This window comes from Lissotriton helveticus, chromosome 8 (assembly GCF_964261635.1).
Source record: "Lissotriton helveticus chromosome 8, aLisHel1.1, whole genome shotgun sequence".
Lineage (NCBI taxonomy): Eukaryota > Metazoa > Chordata > Amphibia > Caudata > Salamandridae > Lissotriton > Lissotriton helveticus.
This window is the reverse complement of record NC_136069.1, coordinates 1,581,568,820-1,581,587,556: the sequence shown is the minus strand read 5'-3', so window position 1 is coordinate 1,581,587,556 and position 18,737 is coordinate 1,581,568,820. Positions and strand designations below refer to the sequence as shown.

Below are 18,737 nucleotides of genomic sequence, written 5' to 3'. Positions count from 1 at the left end.
GCAGGGTGCTGGCACACAGTTGAATTTGCTGGGACAGTGAGTGCTGGTACAGACAAGTACTTGTACATGAAGATGGTAACACCTCTAAAACCTTAAGATCGATGAAAATCTTTTAGAGTAAAATTTTTAAGTCTTTCTAAAGCAGAGACAAAAGTAAGTCTTTTCAAAGCACAAGTCTTTTAATTCAGAAAAAAAATGATTACCTTGGTTTTAAGGTCAAGTTCTTTGTTGAAACTGCTTGCTTTAGAAGACATAGATTGTTGCTTACAAGCCATTATTTTAGATGTAGTTTCTTCTGCGTCACGTAGGTAGCTTGAGAGATGATTTTCTACGCAGAAACCTTGTTTAAGATGACTTTGCAGGACGTTTTTGCTAGGGTTGCCTGGTGTGTTTAGCACTGGTGGGGCTACTTCACGTGTTTGTAGAGGTTCCTTACTTTTAAGATGATAGATGCTTGTTCCACTTCAGTTGCAGGATACTCCCAACTCTTGTAAGTAGGCATATTTTGCGCAGGAAAGTCTCCAGATCGTCGCCAAGAATAATGTTGTATTTTAGTCATACATACATGAAGAGATGTAGCCGAGGCAGATGAGGTAGAGTTGTGAAGTAGGTTTATTCAGCCATAGATAAAGTTACAGGAAATATTATGCTGGAACAAGCAGCCCCACCAGGAGCAGCCTCTTAGCTACTCAGCCCATACTCCAACTGTCAAACCTCATACCAGTCACCCAAAAATTCCATCCATGTCAATCACACTCACATTCTACCCTGGAACACTCACACTGGCAGAGTAGCTAGATGCAGAGAAGTGCAGTAATATAAACATTAAACTCAGAACACTACAGTCTCCTCTATTAATATAGAAATGGGAGGTATTAGTGATCCCTCATACACAGTAAAGGATTATTTTCTCTCCAAGTACTGCCCCACACTGGAAGATGTGTTATCTGCTATACGATCTAGCCCCAGTGCAAAAGCTCCTGAACCAGATGGGGTTCCTTTAGATCTATTCAAGAGTTGTCTTGATTTGTGGGCCCCCTTGTTAGCCACCTTTTTACAGTAAGATATTCCCCTAAGTTTCCATCATTGTCCAACTCGCTAATAGTTCCGATCTTCAAGAAAGGGAATCAAGAAGACCATAGTTGTTATCACCTGATATCTCTCTTGGACTCCATGGTGAAGGTTCTGGGCCATGCCTTACTCTCTCATCTTGAGTCACGGTCAGAGGAAATGGTACCTTCTCAAATATCCAATACGGGTTCAGGAGAGGGATGGGGATGGGAGATCAATGTATCAACCTTTGCCTTCTTTTGGGGACGTACACAGTCGCTAAGTGCGGATCATTGCACCTGGGTTTTATGGATCTGTCCAGCGCATTTGCTTGTGTATCCTACACTAAAGTGTGGAGCATAATGGAAGACCTAGGCATTTACAGACACATTCTTATTACCATCTGAGAAATATATAGTGACTCAAAAGCTGTAGTTTGTTGAAAGAGTGCTCAAAGACATGTAGGGAAAGTAGGGGTGTTAGGCAAGAGTGTGTCCTTGCATCGTTCCTATTCTCACTCTATTTTCACCATCTGGAGAAGGATTTAGTGCTAAGGTGCGAGACAAGCACCAGATTGGAAAGCGTCCAATCACACCCTTATTATAAGCTGACAATGCTGTCATCATGGGTGGCACTCCTGTTGCACTGCAGTGGCTCTTAGATGCCTTCACCTCCTTTATAGAGGGGTTCGATATAAGGATCAATACTGTTAAGTCCTTTGTAATGCCTTCTGGTTATAGGAAGGACCTGAAACCAACCTTCAAGCTTCATGCTAGCCCTGTAAAGCACATGGATAATTTTAGTTACCTAGGGGTAACCTTTAACTACAGAGTTTCCTGTCGTCCACAGCTAGAAGTTAAGAACAACCAACTAGCAAGGTGTATTAATGCCCATTTCTCCTTTGCTGCCAAATTGGGAAAAAACGATTGTTTTCTCACATGCTAGCCATTTACCATGCAAAATGTATCAGAACGGCAATTTAGGGGTGGAGGGTTCAGGTATACAGGCAGGACCATCCTTACAGGTTATAGAAAATACATTTACCCGCTGCTTACTGGACCTCCCACCTTCTACCACCACCTTTATTCTCATAGAGAGCCAGGGCTTTTATATCTTGAAGATATTTTAAGTACATACACAATAATGCTGTGGCATAGTGTCCGGACTGATGAGGCCCTATATTTAAATAGAATGATAATTGAGGACTGTTTGTCCCTGTCCTGGGGCTTAAAGTTTCCCTGGCTGAGGGGTACCAGAGATATAGCCATGACCCTGGGCTGGTAGAACTTGTTTGAAGATCTGTCAAGAGCTCTTTCTATGGTGGATAAAAAAATGCGTGCCATGTGCTATGCTCATTTGGAGGATAATAGGTGGTCAAAGATAACTGAGTCCCCCTCTGTTTGCCTCATACATACACCTAATGCAACTTAGGAACATTCAACCAGTCCTGTTACATGATACACATCACTATCAGCATTTATACTCAGGTTATGACTTACTATTGTTACTTTTCCTATTTTATGTAAATACATTATTTATACATACATTAGTGTATTCCTTTAAGGCATGAGACTTGTTATGTTTCTGTATTAGTTCTTGATTCTAAACAGAACTATGCTTTTGTAGTATTCTGTACTTGGAAGGCAGTTGTATCCTGCTGCTGCTCTGACAGGATTTTTGCTGTGCTGATTCTTAATAAACCTTTTAAAATTATCTTGGAATTAATTACTACAAATTTTGGCGACGAGGACCAACTTTACTCCTGCCATCATCAGCACAGGAGCGGAGTGATATTTGAACCCATTGGAAATTTCGACCTTTTTCATCCTATTTCATATTCACAAGGATTTCTTCACAATTCAAGGTACTGTTCAATTATATGTTATTTGCTACCCTTTACGCTATTGACTTCTTCAATTTACATCGTTTTCTGCATTTTTGGAGTGTTGTTATTGTTTGGAAATATCGTTACTTGTACTGATCATTTCAACGTTGGATTTGCATTTTTATTATTATTGTATCGCTTGTATCTGCGCTGTTCGTGTTACCTGAAAGCTGTGGATCTCTTTAATTTGGCGCTTTCATTGTGCCCTGCTTCAAGTGTTTCGGAGCCGTGCATCATTTGATTTCCGCGGTGTTGCTGTTGACCACACATCATTACCTTCACGCGCTGCATCTTCAAGTTGTTTTTCAAACCCCGGCCGACAGCGCTGATGTCATCGCGTTTAGCCGAGTCATAACGAACATGCCGCACATCACGCTGCTGGTATTCAGTTACCTAGCAACGTGTGTAATCACACGGAAGAATTACAGAAGCAGCATTCTGTTACCTAGCAACGTGTGTAATCACTCGGAAGAGTTTCTTCGTCATTTTCTATCGCGCTTGACTACACGGAAGCATTTCAACCAATTTCAATTGCTGGTTGAACTTTAAAAAACATATTTTTTTCAACTTTAAAAGACACTTTATTCTCTTCAGATGTGGGTAAACTTTAAGTGCTGATTCACCCAAATGCAAGATTTTATTCATTTTCAGTGGGTGTAGTGGATTTCAAAACGTTGAACCAATGGAACTTCTTTTCATTCAGTGGTATTGCAAAACATTTAATTCAATTTTGATAATAGTGATACATTTATATATTAACATTTTTGTTTTTTCATGTATTCATTTCTTCATTTTGTTGTTTATTTATTTTTAAAAAAATGCAATTTGATCCTCCAGCTAAATTTTTACAAAGCAAAGGTGATCCTCCCATGCCATGGTCTAGATGGAAAGAAGAATTCTTTAATTATATGAAGGCTATTGATGGGGAGCGAATGGGTGCTGAAAGAAAAAAAAGTATTTTACTCCACTGTCTTGGTTCGGAGGGTCAAGAAATGTTCAGAACTTTGCCACAGAGTGTTCCACGTCTTGGTGAGGGTCATGTCTTGAATGTTTATGTTGAAGCATTTTCTAGACTTGAAAAAAGATTTAAACCGACTGCTAACATCGCTTTGAACAGGTTTAAATTTTAAACCAGAGCTCAGAAAACTGATGAATCTTTTGAAGATTTTCTTACTGCTTTAAGATCTTTGAGTCTACATTGTAACTTTGGGATGATGTGTGACGAAATGCTTCGAGACCAAATCATCGTCCACGTTAAAAATAAAAAGATCCAAGAAAAACTCTGGTGCATGGGAGATCCAAATTTGGAAGAAACAATTGCTGTAGCCAAATCCACTGAAATGTCGGAAAAGTGGATGGAGGCTGTCGAAAAAAAATTCTAATACTAACAAATCTGCATCTGAGGAAGAAGTTTGTATGGTAAAACCTAAATTTGACTATAGGGGTTCTAATTTTTCTCAAGGAAAAAACAAAGGCAACTTTAATAACTTTACTTATAAAAGACAAGATAACTATAACAAAGTTTTTTCTTGCTTTAGGTGTGGTAGTAAATCACATATTGCTTCTTTTCAAGGTTGTCCAGCTGTTAACAAGGAGTGTAAGATTTGTCTAAGAATGGGACATTTTAGCAATGTTTGTAGAGATAGGCGTAACAACCAAACACATGTTCCTTCCAACAATTTTGACCCCACAAAGGTATTGAGTATTAGTGATGTTACAGAAGTTTGTCAAATGTAGGAGTACAACAAAGGATTTGTTGTTTCTATTATACAAAGAAGTTGTGTTGTCATAGGAAGTTTGAGATCTCTCAAATGTTCCATTTATGTTTTTAATAAGGAAATAGTACTCATTGTGGACTCGGGATCACCGTGGACAATTATCACTAGAGAATATTTTAATGAGAAGTTATTGGATGCATGTGACATTACAAGTTTGCTACCATCAGACATTATTACTGAAAGTTTTAATGGATCTATCATTGATGTTGAGGGTTTCTTAAAGGTACCTTTAACCTTTAAAAGTAGATCTGCCATTATTAAGTTATACATTACTGTCAAAGGTGTCAATGTTCTTGGTTGGCGTGATCAATATGAGTTAGGGATTATGTTAAATCCACGTTCCAAAGATCCAGTTTTTCTATGCAGTGAGACAGATATGGTAAGTACTACAAGTCAGGATTGGATGGCAAAAGAAGATGAAAAGGAGGACATGGAGTATTGGAGCCATAAATATAACAATGTTTTCTGTGATGATTTGGGCAAACTAAAGAATTTTGCGCATAAAATTGTTTTGACAGATAATGCACTGCCGGTTAAACAAAAATTGAGAGGTGTTCCTCTCAATGTTAGAGATGAGTTGAAGGAAATGTTGAATGATCTTCTTAAAGAAAATATTATAGAACCCATCGAGTCTTCGGAATGGGTGTCCCCCATTGTCCTTGTACGAAAACCTGATAAAAAATTACGCGTGTGCATTGATTTAGGAGCGTTAAATGCTAATATCATAATTGATTGTCACCCCCTTCCCAATATTAATGAGCTGGTTTCCCTATTTGATGGTGCGCAAATATTTTCCACCCTTGATCTCAGATCAGCGTACCATCAAATTGAGCTAACTGAGGAGTCAATGAAATACACCGCATTTATCACACCTATGGGGCTTTTCCAGTATAAAAGGATGCCATTTGGGCTGGCCGCAGCTGCCTCGGTCTTTCAGAGGGTGATGTTCCAAATTTTTAGAGACTTGGATTCATTTGTCAAATGCTTCCAAGATGATATTTTAGTTTTTTCAAAAAATTAACAGGAACATGTATCACACTTAGATCAAGTGTGCAAAAGACTGGAAAAGAGTGGACTCACCTTGAAGGCACATAAGTGTAAGCTCTTCTGTAAATCAGTTGAGTACTTGGGACATACGTTGTCAGGTGAGGGTTTAGTTCCAAAGCAGTCTATTGTAGATGCCATTCTTAAAGCTCCAGCCCCAGTTAACAAGGATCAATTATTGTCTTTTTCAGGAATGTGTGAATATTACAGTAAATTCGTAGAAAATTTCGCAACCAAAATGGAGCCATTAAGAAAACTATTAAAGCAGAAGGCTATGTTTGACTGGAAGGGTGAACAAGATAAGGCTTTTATGGATATCAAAAATGATATTGTAAATGCTCCTACTTTGAAACCATTTAGAATGGGTTACAAGTGTATCATAACTACTGTCGCCAGCTTATATGGGCTCGGTTCTGTTCTTCCCCAACGAGATGGCAATGTTGAGTGGAATGTTTCGTTTTCATCCAGAACACTCAATGAAACTGACCGCAGGTATGCGGTCATTGAGAAAGAGTTGCTCGCATGTGTGTGGGCCGTGGAACATTTTAGAATTTATGTTTGGGGAAGCAGTTTTGTTCCTAGAACAGATCATAAGCCTTTAATACACATATTGTCTGTTGGTGGAGGTTGTAACTCCACGGCGAGAATTGCACGTCTGGCATCTAAATTGCAGGAGTACAATTTCACCGTGGAGTATATTCCTGGAAAAAAAATGTGACTGCGGATTGTTTGTCACGTTTTCCATGCGAAGATTGCAAGGACAATTTTAATATAGTTAAAGATGTTATTTTTGTGTTGAAAATTGCTGATGTAATTCCGGTCCAATACCAGGATATCACTGAACTAAAGTGGAAAGAGTCCCAAGATGCAGATGATATGTATGTTTATCTCAAGAAATATGTGGTGGAAGGCTGGCCTAGCAAAAGTAGTATTAGTTCAGAATTGCTTCCGTTTTTCCATGTGGCTGATGAATTAGTGTGTGAAGGTGATTTTTTGTTTAAATCTGGGAAGTGTATTCCACCTTATGGTGTGCGAGAGTTGATTTTAAATATGGCACACAAAACGCATCCCGGTATTTCCTCAATGAAACGTTTGATAAGATTGATTTTTGGTGGCCAGGAATGGACAGGTTTATTGATCGCACGGTCAGGGAATGTATTGATTGTTGTGATAGTGATAAGATGTTAAAAGTTCATGTTCCGCCACTCAAACCTTTTAAATGGCCTCAGGTTCCATGGAATAGGATTGCTTTTGATATCTCCGGTCTCTTTTCTATTTTACCTGAAACCTTACGTTTTGCACTTGTCATCATTGATTATCACTCGAAATGGCCGGAAGACAAGTTTTTTGCTAAGGCTACTACGAATGCAGTGATTGGTTTTTTTAGAGAGGTTTTTGCACGAGAGGGATGTCCTGCTACTGTAATTTCGGATAATGGAGTACAATTGGTTTCTGCAGAGATGGAGAATTTCTTAAAGAGTTGTCAGATTAAACATATACGCACATCTCTTTATGAACCTCACGAGAACGGACAGGTTGAGCGCTTTAACCGGGTGTTGAAGAGTTTTGTAGCTGATGCAGTTAAGGGAAAAGGAGATTAGTTTAATGTAATTAGAGAAAAATTGTGGACTTATAGGATCACTCCACACACCACTACGGAGATTAGTCCTTTTAAATTACTTAAGGGAAGAGACCCAGCTTCAGATATTTGTCCTTGGTGGTTTAAGGAACAGTGTAAGAATGTAGTGGAGGACAAAGTTGATATTCAGGAAATTGCCAATAGAGTAATTTGTAAGCAGGACAAGGCAATGTCATGGTACAACAACAGGTGGAACACTAGAGAACATAATTTGTAGGTCGGTGACTGGTTCAGGATTCTGAAACCGGGTTTGGTTGGTACGGGCATGAGAAAGTACGGAAGACCTATTCAAATTAAAAAAGTGTTCAGGAATACTGTTGTTACTCAAGATGGTAAGGTTTGGAACTCAAGGAAAATAGCTAAGTGTCCTATACAAAATACCAACCAGTCCCAGGAAAATTCAATGCATCATGACAAACTTGTGCATGAACCTAAATGTGATTCGGTGGCTTCAAGAATCAAAAATGATGTACGGGTCAGAAATAGACCCATTTCATTGCGAGATTTTGTGTAACATTTTATTTTCATTTTTTTCCTTTGTTGTTTATTTTAATGGGGTAGATGTGTTACATTTCTTTTTTTATGTAAATACATTATTTATACATACATTAGTGTATTCCTTTAAGGCATGAGACTTGTTATGTTTCTGTATTAGTTCTTGATTCTAAACAGAACTATGTTTTTGTAGTATTCTGTACTTGGAAGGCAGTTGTATCCTGCTGCTGCTCTGACAGGATCTTTGCTGTGCTGATTCTCAATAAACCTTTTAAAATTCTCTTGGAATTAATTACTACACCTATTTCATAGAGTAGTCACCTTTCCCCGGTGCAATGGTTAGTCACACAATCTTCTACTTTGACCATGTGATCAGAATTCAGTTGCCCCCCATCTGTCCCCCCCCCCCGGGGGGACAAGAAGCCCATTAGGCAGTAGGGATTTTTTTTTTAAAGGGGGAGGGTGGGGTGCCTAAAATGGGCATGGCTATGCCCTCACTCCTAATAAAAGCGGAAACAGTATTTCTCCCCTCCACCACATGGGGTGGGGCAGAAAGCACACTAGGCAACATAGATTTATTTTTTAATAAAAATCAAGGGGTGGGGCTGCCCACTATGCCCTGCAATCTCAAACATAAACACACATTTTCCTCACATTTCTGTGAGAAAAACGTATCGATTCTGCAGGGAGACACACATTTCCTACCACACAGCATTCCCCAAATCTCCAGAGGAAAATAGTACCTCACTTTTGTGGAAGAGCCAAGAGACCTTGACACAAAAGGACCTAAAGTGCTACGTGGCAGGATCAGCAATAGGGGAAGCTGCGGGATTTGGGGGCATACTCGTCCGCCACCCATGGAAACCTACCAACCACAGATAATTTTGAAAAGTAGACAACCAGGGCATTCCAGGGTGGAGTGCCTTGTGTGAATCCTATCATGTTTTCTTACCCACAATACCCTGCAAACCTCAAACGTTGAGGTTTGCAGGGCACTTCAGGTAGGTCCATGCAAGTCACCCCTTCCTGGATTCAACTCATTGTCTCATTTTTAAAAATGTGCAAGTTTGCTAGGTTTCCCAAGGTGCCGGCTGTGCTATGGCTCAAAATCCAAAGCTATTCACTTTGCAAAAAATGTATCAGCTGCATTTTTTAACGTTTCCTGTCGCGGCCACTAGTCCTACCCACACCAGTGAAGTACCATTATTGTTGGAAGACTTAGGGGAATGCTAGGTGGAATGAGGTTTAGGGTCCCCCACAGATTCTAGAACTTTCCATCGGAGAAATGGGAGGAAAATATTTTTTTTAGTCAAAGTTTGACGTTGATAGGGATTCTGGGAAAACCAACCCAGTGAGAGGCATGCAAGTCACTTCCTCCTGGATTCCCCTAGATGTCTCATTTTCAAAATGTACAGGTTTTCTAGGTTTCGCTAGGTGCTGGCGGAGCTAGGGCTCAAAATCCACAGCAACCCACTTTGCATAAAAAAGGTCAGTCTTGAGTGAAAAAATTTGATGTATCCATGTTATGTTTTGGGCCTTTGCCTGTCCCGGGCACTAGGCCTACCCATACCAATTGTATAGTTAGACTTAGGGGAATGTTGGGTGAAAGGAAATGTGTGGCTTCGCACAGATTCCGGAACTTTCCCTCACAGAAATGTGAGGAAAGGTTGTTTTTTTAGCCAAAGTTTGAGGTTTGCATGGGATCCTGGGGAAACAACCTGGCCACGCAAGTCACCCAAGTCACCCTTCCTGTATTCCCTTAGGTATCGAGTTTTCACAAATGTACAGGAGGTGCTAGGTTTTCCTAGGTGCCAGCTGAACAAGGGCCCAAATCCACAGTTACAGTTGTGTGGAAAAATTTGATATATCCATGTTGCATTTTGGACAGTTTTTTGTCACTGGCACTAGGCCTACCGGCACAAATGAGATACTGTTTTTAATACAATACATGGGGGAGCATAGGACAGTAGGATATTTGTTATTACCAATTGGATTTCGCTGCATTTGTGCCTTCCAAATGTAATCCAGTGTATATGCCATAATACATTTGAAAACAAAACCAGTCTAAATCATATGCTCCTACAGGGTACCCACAAATCCAGAGATGTACAAGTAATCACTGCTCTTAAATTCCATATTTTGTCCCGATTTCAGAAATACATGGGATACTTTGATACCTATTTTTCACTCTACATATTTCACAATATGAATTGGTCTACACTCAGTACACAATACAAAACCATTGTAACGTTCAGGTCACTTGTTGGCCCTTGGTACCCCAGGTTCTTGGAGAACTTGCAAACCTCATATATGCCTACAACCAAAAGGGCTTAATAAACGTAATGTCACATTGCTTTCGTAAAACGGCCATCATGATAAAGGTTGAAGATGCCACAAATGACTGTTTTCTCCTACTCGTTTTCAATGTGTCTTTATTTCAGCACTTGCTTTCTTTGGGAAAACTTTGAGGGAACTACAATTATGACCCCTTGTTGAATTTGACCAGTTTTCAGCAATATATATTTCTGGATCACCCATGGGTTTTACACTGGTTTCCATCACAAACTAATAGGAGGTTGAAAGCACAAAAAATAGGAAAATGGGCTGCTTTTGAAGAGTGTCAAAATTCAGCTCTGCATGTTCCTGAAAACTGGGAAGATGGTGATCTTATCACAGCAAACTGTTAGGTGATTCTATTTTATTGAAAAAAAACAGACACTTTTATCAAGAGCAATTTTTCCCTATTTTTCCACAAAAAAATCTGAATTTAGCAATATTTTGGCCATTTTCCCGGTCCCCACCAGGGGAATTGACAAACCCTGGGTACCTTTAAAATCACCAGGATGTTGGAAAAAAGGACACAAATATGATGTGAATACCTTATTTGGACAAAAGGTTATGACTGCCTAAGCACTAACTACCCCCAAATAGCCAAAAAAGGGCTTAGGACGGAGGGGGGAAGGGTTGAAGGCCCATCAGCTGAGAGGTTAATGAATGGAGAGTCCATTGCTACATGTACGTATTCAAGAAAAGTCTTCCTTTGTTAACTGATGTGCTAGAGAGTCTCCCTGTATTTTACTTACATAAGAAAACATTGATGTTTCTGTTTCATTGTGATTTTTGGTGGTTTGAAATAATGTCCTTTGTCATTTAAGTATTTTTGGGGTATTTGACATGGTTGGTTACCACACAGGCAGAGTAACTGCAACCTAATTTAACAAAGAAACCTATAAATAGGTATACCTTAAACAAGATTGAGTTGCTAGGATTGCGTTTATCACCTCCAACCCTGTGGTGTGAAGTTAAAAATATACTCTGTATAAGAAGAAACAAGTCAGTCATAGTTCCAGCGAATTTTATAAATGCAGATGAGCGAGTTACTGATGTAGGATATAGAATTAGGAACCAATCCAAGAGCAAACAACACTTATGTTTCTCTTATTTCAAAATAACTTGTCAGAACTAAGAACATCCTTGACATTCAATTTATTTATTTATTTTGGCATCATCACGTTGTTTTGTACAAATGGCACGCATCACAATTATGTTGCCAAACAAAGATCCACTGAAGTACCTTGTAGATAATGAAAAAGCCAGCACAAGCAGTCAACCTACCTGCTGGGAGTTTGTCTATGTCCACATAATAGCGCAAAATGGCGGATCCCAACATGAAGGCGGCCCCAGGGCCCATTAAAGCCACAGCATAGAGTATACCTTAAAAAACAAAACATTTGACTATAATTTCTACAGACATTTCAAAAGTAGATTAGGTTTAGATAAAAATAGACAGTAAAAAACAAATTGGCAATGCAACACTCATACTGAAGCATATAGTAAAATGTAATTTTGATATCACAATAAGGATTCACATTGGGGCAGTGTTGAGTGTTACTTATGTTTTAACTTGGACCTTGTGGGTGAACTTTGGGGGATTATGGAAGGTAATAGGGGACTCTACTTGATGGTTGAAGTGCAAGGGTGTTAGATTTCTCATTGCCTGCTACTGTTTAAGAAATACACTAGTCCTTTGTAGTCACAACTTAGTAAGTGTGTCTTTGTACAGTTGGAGACAGGAGCAAACAAAGTTCGTGAAGCAGATTGCAGAGCACTACATGTGGCAGCATGCAAAGTTTGCATATGTCTTCGCGGTGGTGGCATCTGCAATTAATTTTCAAATTGTGCTTGCAAGCATTAATGATGCAAAGAATAGCGCCAATGACTGGAAAGTTTCACAATATGAGGAGAGTTAAGAGAGGAGCTGTAATGCTGAAGCCCTCCTTTGGACTCAATGTTAGTCAACCTTTCAGGAAACACCTTATGATTGTGGAATGTGCTATTCAGGCAGGGTTTTCTTGATAACATTAAGAATTATAGAAGCATAACAGTGAATTACGGGGATGTTTTTCACGATAGGGGTCTGAGTGACATCAAATAGACAGCAAGAGTGAATAGTGGACAAAAGGGCCTGGTTTTGGAGAGGTGAGGGTCTTCCTGTTAGGATGACTGGGAAGCAGCTGTGTCCCTGCCCTGAATACACTTCGAAGAGTAGTCTGGGGGCTGTACCCAGCCCTTCCTGACTTCAAAAGATTCCTGTCTTGTCACTGGCAGATGTAGCACACACCTAGGCCTGCCTTCCCTTTGTTTCACTAGGCAAGCTAAAGGTAAACCCAAGGGAAATGAAGGACTGATCAGAGCCAGTTTTAGGGTTAGACAAATGGTGTTTCCCACCCAAAGGCTTACATCGAGTTTCAACGTGTCATCCCCAGAACCTGAATTCAGAACATTCAAAAACCTGAGAAGATGGAGAAGAAGGACTGTGCTGCTGTCTGAAGAGGTACGACTGGGTCTGCTTGCCTTGAATCTAGGACCCCAGAAGTAACTCCAAGGGTCAGCTGTCTCAACTCCTCTGTGAGTGACAGGGACATAACAAGCTTCCAGGTGCCTTTCACGCTTTTCAGTTGGCCAGACCCAACTGGACCTGACCTGGTAATATCTGCTGGGAGAGAGTCCTGAACCGCAAGTGCTGTCCTCAATGTCTTGGCTGGAGTCAGTTTGTACTTCTCCTTGTCATACAGAAGGTTTCAGAGCATCCAACACACAGTGATGCAAATGTCAGCAGAGTTGCGCAGCTTACCATTGAGGGCATTAGTAGATCCAATGCTGAGTGACCAGAGCCATGCCACAGAGATCCTGACTGAAGGCATCACTGGCACAGTCAAAATATAGAGTTGAAAATTTCGACCTACCAAAATATCGTGTTTAAAATTTCGAAGGTACAGAATATCGATGTCAAGAATATCGTAGGACAGAATATCGACCCTAAGGTAAGTAATATCGAATTAATTTATATCGATGTAAGTAATATCGAAGTTAGTAATATCGATAGCATATATATCGATGTAACTAATTTCGATGTTACTAATATCGATATTTGTATTATTTTTTTGATTTTAATTATGTATGTGTTATATGTTTTTGTTAAGTATTTAAATTAATTTATATTATATGTGTATTATTTTTATATATTAATAAATGTATTTTTAAGTAAATTATATGTTTTAGTACCGGAACGGGTTGTGGGTTTATAGAGGAATAGGGAGGGAAGTAATTTAATTGCAATTAATTATTTTTTATTTAATTATTAATTGGCAATTAATTATTTTAATTGATAAATTAATTATTTAATTGGTAATTAATGTTAATTTTTATTAAATGTTATGTTTTAGTACCGGAGCGTGTTGTGGGGTTATAGGTGTATTGGGTGGGAAGTAATTTAATTGTAAATAATTAATTATTTATACATTTTTTGTTAGGGATCATTAATGTATTAATTAATTATTAATTTGCAAATAATTTATTTAAAACATAATTAATTTATTTAATTGGCAATTAATATTTTTATTTCGTAGTTATTGTTTTATTAACTAGCAAAATTCATTAATTAATTGTTAACATTTTTTTTATATTTAGTATATTGTTTCTTAAATTTTAATTGTGATTTAAATTTACAAAAAAAATTGTTTTCATGATAGTTTATTTTTTTATAGTTATTATTTGGTGAGTAATATTTAATAATTATTACTTATTTGTGTTTGTTGTTAATTTATTGTCAATTAATTATTCAAATGTAATTGGTTTTAATAATTATTAATTGTTTATTAGAGATGTTGATGTATTTAAAAAATTAATTATACATTATTTCAAATAAAACCAATATTTATAAGTATGTTAAAATAAAATCCTACGCTATTAAACGCTTTCCCTACTGTTGCACTCTCTGGAGTGGGAATAGTAATTTTTCCCCCAACGCTATCCAAAGTTTTCCCTACTGTTGCACCCTCTGGAGTTGGAATAGTAATTTTCCCACCTACGCTATCCAACGCTTTCCATACTGTTGCACCCTTAGGAGTTGGAATATTAAATATTATATTTACGCTATCCAACGCTTTTCTTACTGTTGCACCCTTTGGAGTTGGAATAGTAATTTTTACCCATACGCTATCCAACGCTTTCCCTACTGTTCCACTCACTGGAGTGGGAATAGTAATTTTTACCCACCCTCTATCCAACGCTTTCCATACTGTTGCACTCTCTGGAGTGGGAATAGTATTTTTTACTCTTACGCTATCCAACGCTTTCCCTAATGTTGCAGTCATTGGAGTGGGAATAGTAATTTTTACATACCCGCGATCCAACGCTTTCCCTACTGTTGCACTCACTGGAGTGAGAATAGTAATTCTTTGCTCTACGCTATCCAACGCTTTCCCTACTATTGCACTCTCTGGAGTGGGAATAGTATTTTTTCCCTCTACGCTATCCAACGCTATCCCTACTGTTGCATCTTTTGGAGTTGGAATAGTAATTTTTCCCTCTAGGCTATCCAACGCTTTCCCTACTGTTGCATCCTTTGGAGTTGGAATAGTAATTTTTCCCCCTACGCTATCCAAAGCTCTCCCTACTGTTGCACTCTTTGGAGTTGGAATAGTTATTTTTCCCCTTCCGCTATCTAACCATTTCCCTACTGTTGCACCCTCTGGAGTTGGAATAGTAATTTTCACCCGTACGCTATCCAACGCTTTCACTACTGTTGCACCCTCTGGAGTTGGAATAGTAATTTATACCCGTACGCTATCCAACGCTTTCCCTACTGTTGCACTCACTGAAGTGGGAATAGTAATTTTTCCACCTACGCTATCCAACGCTTTCCCTACTGTTGAAGTCTCTGGAGTGGGAATAGTAATTTTTCCCCCTACGCTATCCAACACTTTCCCTACTGTTGCACCCTTTGGAGTTGGAATAGTAATTTTTACCCTTACGCTATCCAACACTTTCCCTAATGTTGCACTCATTGGAGTGGAAATAGTAATTTTTCTCCCTACGCTATCCAATGCTTTCCCTACTGTTGCACTCTCTGGAGTGGGAATAGTAATTTTTCCCCCTACGCTATCCAACGTTTTCCCTACTGTTGCACCCTCTGGAGTTGGATTAGTAATTTTCCAACCTACGCTATCCAATGCTTTTCTTACTGTTGCACCCTTTGGAGTTGGAATAGTAATTTTTACCCATACGCTATCCAACGATTTCCCTACTGTTCCACTCACTGGAGTGGGAATAGTAATTTTTACCCACCCTCTATCCAACGCTTTCCATACTGTTGCACTCTCTGGAGTGGGAATAGTATTTTTTACTCTTACGCTATCCAACGCTTTCCCTAATGTTGCAGTCATTGGAGTGGGAATAGTAATTTTTACATACCCGCGATCCAACGCTTTCCCTACTGTTGCACTCACTGGAGTGAGAATAGTAATTCTTTGCTCTACGCTATCCAACGCTTTCCCTACTATTGCACTCTCTGGAGTGGGAATAGTAATTTTTCCCTCTACGCTATCCAACGCTATCCCTACTGTTGCATCTTTTGGAGTTGGAATAGTAATTTTTCCCTCTAGGCTATCCAACGCTTTCCCTACTGTTGCATCCTTTGGAGTTGGAATAGTAATTTTTCCCCCTACGCTATCCAAAGCTCTCCCTACTGTTGCACTCTTTGGAGTTGGAATAGTTATTTTTCCCCTTCCGCTATCTAACCATTTCCCTACTGTTGCACCCTCTGGAGTTGGAATAGTAATTTTCACCCGTACGCTATCCAACGCTTTCACTACTGTTGCACCCTCTGGAGTTGGAATAGTAATTTATACCCGTACGCTATCCAACGCTTTCCCTACTGTTGCACTCACTGAAGTGGGAATAGTAATTTTTCCACCTACGCTATCCAACGCTTTCCCTACTGTTGAAGTCTCTGGAGTGGGAATAGTAATTTTTCCCCCTACGCTATCCAACACTTTCCCTACTGTTGCACCCTTTGGAGTTGGAATAGTAATTTTTACCCTTACGCTATCCAACACTTTCCCTAATGTTGCACTCATTGGAGTGGGAATAGTAATTTTTCCCCCTACGCTATCCAACGTTTTCCCTACTGTTGCACCCTCTGGAGTTGGATTAGTAATTTTCCAACCTACGCTATCCAATGCTTTTCATACTGTTGCACCCTTTGGAGTTGGAATATTAATTATTATTTTTACGCTATGGAACGCTTTTCTTACTGTTGCACCCTTTGGAGTTTGAATAGTAATTTTTACCCATACTTATCCAACGCTTTCCCTACTGTTCCACTCAGTGGAGTGGTAATAGTAATTTTTACCCACCCGCTATCTAACGCTTTCCCTACTGTTGCACTCTCTGGAGTGGGAATAGTAATTTTTACTCTTACGCTATCCAACGCTTTCCCTAATGTTGCACTCATTGGAGTGGGAATAGTCATTTTTACATACCCGCTATCCAACGCTTTCCCTACTGTTCCACTCACTGGAGTTGGAATAGTAATTTTTACCCACCCGCTATCCAACGCTTTCCCTACTGTTGCACTCTCTGGAGTGGGAATAGTAATTTTTACTCTTACGCTATCCAACGCTTTCCCTAATGTTGCACTCATTGGAGTGGGAATAGTAATTTTTACATACCCGGGATCCAACGCTTTCCCTACTGTTGCACTCACTGGAGTTTGAATAGTAATTTTTACCCTTATGCTATTCAATATTATTTATATTTATTTAAGTATATAAGATGTTACATAATATTGTATATAATTAATTTTAAAAATATTGAAAGTATATTTAATTGTTGTTATTTATTAAATATAATTATTTATTATTATTTATGCTATTATTTTATGAGTGTTGATGTATTTTTAATTTGTAGTATTTGTTAATATTTTTTAATTATTTAAAAAATAATGTATATATTATAATTAATTAAGTATATATTATATATTGTTTGTTTAATTTTAATTAAATGTTTAATAGTAAATATGTATTATTTATTCATTTTAAACATTATAACAAATTTTAAAATAAGTTTAAATTATATATAAGTATTATTTACTTAATTTTACCTTTTTTAACAGAAAAATAAACGATATTTTTAATTACGATATTTTTAACATCGATATTTTAGTTTCAATATTTTTGTACTCACCATGTTGTAGATAGGGTGTTGATATACATGCCTTCGATATTCCAGCGTCGATATTTTGTCTGTCGATATTTTAAGCCTCAATATTCTGTCAGAGATTCGCTACTCACTGAAGGCTTTACCGGTTCCACCGTAAAGCAACGCCCCACATAGCAACACCACTACTCACCAAAGGCTTCACTGGATCCAACTCCAAGTGACGCAGATCGCTGTAGAGCCTTGCTGCACAGCTGGAAGCCATACTAGACCCAACACCAAGTGATTCAGAGCCATGCGAAGCAATGGCACGCAGACCCCACATTAAAGTCAAAAGGTAAAACCTTCAGCCGGACAAAATTAGTCCTGAGTGATGCATGAATACTTTACACATTGCTGCTAAGTTAAGCCTGACTGCTTTTGTGGCAAGCTGGCAGAGGAACCACATGTTTATTTAGTGACTTTTGTGGTTCACCCTGACAAGGAATGTGATTATTCTTTGACGTGGGTTCCCAACCCCTTCAACAAATAATCCACTTTTTAACACTCCCCAAACCTCTCCTTGGAGAATAATTGAGAAGAGGGGTATAAAGAGACCTCAGATTTGAGAGGTACCGGCTGCTGCTAGTGCATGCAGCATTTATTCTTTCATCCTCAGGGACAAAAATATTTAATAGAAAATAAGAGGTATTTATTTTTGTGTTCTCCAAACACAATGATATCAGTGAGTATAGGTCTACAGGTTCCGTTTTATAGCATTTTATTCCTTTATGATAGAAAGATAGGGACTTCTCTTTGAGGAATTGGCATAGGGCAATTCCCCGTGGAAACGATTCCAGGGTCAGCCAATATGCCTCCTATGTGAGTGTGCCAATGAAAGTGTATTACACCTATTGTGTATATGCAGAAATTTACAGGCCGAACAGCGACATTTACTAAAACCGCTCTTTGTAAGTAAGCGGATAAGAACCTGCAGACTTGCTGTGAAGGCATGTTTCGGGGGTGGAGATGTAGAGCAAGCATGCCGCTTTGTTCAATTCATGAAGTGGCAGGGCCAAAAGCTCTTTCGTCAAGCGACCGGATCGCTTAGTCTTTGCATCTCATGGCCCCTTAAAGCGTTACATTAAAGCGAAATTGACATTTTCTGGTCACTGGACACCCAGACGATACATCCTTAAGTAGAAAAGCGAACAGCAATTTTCAACCTACCGATGACAGAACAGTCCCTCGCTCTTTGTCAATTGAGCTTTTCTTTTCTTAACTTATTGTCTGTGCAAACATTTATTGACAACTGCTCTACGCATGTTAATATAACTCATGAAAGTTTTATATGTTTTATTTTTAA

At 38.7% G+C, this 18,737-nt stretch overlaps 1 pseudogene; it reads right to left on the bottom strand.

The window, feature by feature from the left end:
- LOC144773950 (solute carrier organic anion transporter family member 2B1-like) overlaps positions 1-18,737 on the bottom strand; it is an 846,173-nt pseudogene that overhangs the window by 667,407 nt on the left and 160,029 nt on the right.